Source organism: Pocillopora verrucosa, chromosome 14, assembly GCF_036669915.1.
Source record: "Pocillopora verrucosa isolate sample1 chromosome 14, ASM3666991v2, whole genome shotgun sequence".
Classification (NCBI taxonomy): Eukaryota; Metazoa; Cnidaria; class Anthozoa; order Scleractinia; family Pocilloporidae; genus Pocillopora; species Pocillopora verrucosa.
The window spans coordinates 13876843-13880484 of NC_089325.1; positions in this window are offsets into that span (position 1 = coordinate 13876843).

Here is a 3642-nt window from a genome sequence, read left to right on the forward strand (position 1 = left end):
AACCGAGTTATCTCGCGGATAGAATAGATTGCTTTCCTAAAATTGACATATTGGGTGATGTTTTCTTAAATGAATAAAAATTCAATTTTGACGCAGTATGCACTTCAGCTGACTTTATCGATTCCAAACTATTTAATTTAGTCACACTTCCAGAAAAATGTGTCCCTAGCTTGACGTACACATTTTGAAACAACTAAAGAGTTCTAGGTTTAAAAAATAATTGTGTATATTTATATATACATTTTTGTTTATTTATTTTTTTATGTACACACTCACTTATGACCTTACCTTAAATCATGCATTTTACAATTTAGAAATTAAAAAAAACTGATATCTCGAAAGATTAAAATTTAAAGCAAGTTAGATTAAAACAAAAACAAAAACAAAAGAAAAATGACACACAAAAAACAAAACATGAGCTTTAATTGCAACTGTTTTAACTGAGAGAAGAACAAGAGATCTCTCGATAAGCGCCATGTTACTCAGCTTGACAGACCTTGAACAACAATGGAATTCTAATTCCTTACAGGAACCTCAAAGGAGGGCATTTGCCAGTAATACTAGAAATGCCATGCTGTCCAATCGCTAAAAGCTAGATTCCCACAACACAGGTATTGCGGAAAAATTAAAAAGGTGTCGCTTTCCTCCTGCACACACGAATGTGAGGCAATGAATCTGTATTGTTGATTTCGCGCAGTTCTGGATGCTGTTCCGTTAAAGACATCATTCTTGTGGCAAATTCTGTCACTAAATCATTTCAAAAGTATTTTCAAAGAAAGTTTGTTTCGCCTCAAACATTTTATTAGTTTGTTATTGTTGTTTTATTTTTTCGTTTTTTCGTATGTTCATTTGTCGTTATTTTCAAGGACATAAAACAGAATAATCAATAATTTTTTTGCCGTTCGAAGAAAACAAAGAAAACACCGATCAAGAAAAACCCAAACAAAACAAAAAGCCTGAAAGACTTGCTTTGTTCTACCCATGAGTCCCATAGGAATTGAAAACAAACTGCTCCTCTGATAAAGGGGGTAGGTTTCTAAAGGAACTGAGGTGCTGCGTCGGTGGGAGAGTATACATGTAATTTCAGTGTTAAAAACTGAGTTGAAAATGTAAATTGGCCACCGCAAAGGGTAAATGACCAGTATTAGGTGTTACGTACACCTATAATGCATAATGCATAGTGCAGATTCATGATTGATGTCATGCGCTACCAACCTACACCGAAAAGCACATAAGATAAAAGAGTCATAATCTAGGTATCCCCGAGAACGATGGGGACAGTTTATTTCGATTTACGCGTCGAAAAAGTGCCTATCTAGGTTGAGTTTCACTCAGGTGAGAGACTGAAAATCGATGTAATTTTTAATCAGCATGTGCAGCTGAAACTACGTCTTGTCTTCCTCGGTGACCTTGCGTCCGTAAAATCATTTTAGATAGATGGTTCTCTGCCATCTATCTTGTTGTAGAAAGAAATTCGACCTTCGGAACCTGCAAATAAAAACATCCGTGTAACTCCTCTCAAGCTTAAAAAAATCGACAAGGGACCAAAACAATAACTATTCCAAGGATTGATGAAACAGCGAAAGCAACGATAGCAACGTATCGGTATCTGGATTGAACCAATATGCACTCTAACATTGTTCCAACAAATGTGAAGCAATCCACAATGCATCAGTTGTTACCAAAAACTAGATAGAGCATGTACGAACCAAACCGACCCACACGATGAACGGCCGCTAAACTTAAACTCATGCTACTCATACTAACCGGTCCTCTTTCGTAAGAACTGGGACCCAAACGCTATTGATATCGGAAACAAAAGTGTTATGGGACAAAATCCTCCGACGCCTTGCTGATCGTGTCAACTTGAGACAAAATTCTCGGTAATAAAAACAATTCATATTCATCTGTACTACTTTCTATTAGTAAAATGACAAGAGTAATATCGCTGTGAAACTTTTTCTAAGTTCCATTTAACAGAGCGAAACTAACTTCGTGCAGTTTTCAATATAGGGGATCTCTTTCATTTTTTCTAAAGCAGAGGTTATTTCAGAACAGTTCCTTTAAAACAGTTGACGAGCCTTTTTTAAGCACTTTGTCAGTGAATAAAAATTACTTAACGTTCACGCGTACGTCGCAAAAATGCTACTTTTAATTGTGTTGCTTTTGGGATCAATCATGACGCGCATCTAAAATCTAATTGCGTCTTTGATGGCGAATAAATTGTAAGAGTTTACAAACAAAGAAGTATCTATCTACTTTCGGTAGTTTCTTTAGCATCAACGATAACGTTCAAGATTATAATTCTCTACGTCATCATCGTATTGTACGTGGGGTGCATTCGTTACAGAAAGCCGCGTCATGCAACGAGGGAAATATCTTTAATCTCATTTTCTTTCTGTATTGTTCCTTCATCTCCATGGTTATTATGACTTCTTTTTAACATTCAACATTTCCAGTTATTAGCTCTTATTATTATTATTTTTTTCTTATTAGAATTTTTCCGCTTTTCTATAAATTGCAGTTACATATCAAGATTTCTCGGTCTTCCTTTTTACAACTGCTACATTTTCTTAAACAACCGCTGAAAGAAATGTACTCGAACAGATTTATTTGAATATCTGTTATTCACAAACAGCCTTACATGTTTCTATAAGGAACAATTTAAGAAAATGGGCTAAATTACTTCAGCGAAGTCTGAAAAGGATATCTAATTCTTAATTTTTAATAATAAAAAAAAACTAGGGGGTTATCAATTCCATTATTAGATTCTAATGAAATTTTCCTGACAAAAACAATCAAATTTCATTTTGAGTGATACTTGCTACGAAACATTAAGCAAGATAATTCGGCCACAGTCACGTTCCTAGGTCTGTAAAAAAAACTGCAACAGTAAGTTGACTAAGAATGATGTATTGCCCAAGTACTTCAGATTGTTAATCAAGACTTTTCAACTGTTCAGTATGCTATAAATAAATTCGATCCTAGGCTGAACAGAAAGGTTGAATTTTCATTTAGCAATCTTTCTTCAAAGTAACAGTTTCGCAAAGCAAATGATGATTTTCTTTTACGATTGTTAATGACCCAGGCGAGCAGCTATACAAACTCATTAAGAAAAGTGACACTTTTAGTACGCAATCTAGCTTTTATCTTCACGGTGTGTCATTTTCATATTCTAACTAATTCCTGCAAGATTGCAGTTTTAAAGTACGTTTCTTACTGCGTCGTCATTTCGGGAAATAAGGAAAGCTTAATTTAGGGAAATAAAACCAAAACGAACAAGGATAAAAAGAGATAACACTGAGACATTGACACTAAATAATAATGTCTGCTAATAAGCATTGTTCCCGACCAAAAAAAAAAAAATTTTGAAACTCACGACGTGGCTATTACATAAATTTCTTAATTAACACTTAATTCCGCTGAAAGAATCAAGGGGAGGAAAAGTGAAAGGAGAAAAAAAGAAAATGCAGAAAGAAATACTACTTTATTAATCGTGATAGGGCTGAGAAAATGTTTGGAACGCAGCTGTTTCATGAGCGTGAGAAAATGTCCCAAATCACAGATATTGTTTGGAATTATGGATCTCACAGCTGAGTAAACCTGACATTTGAATGAATTAATTAAGTGGTTGGAGTTTTA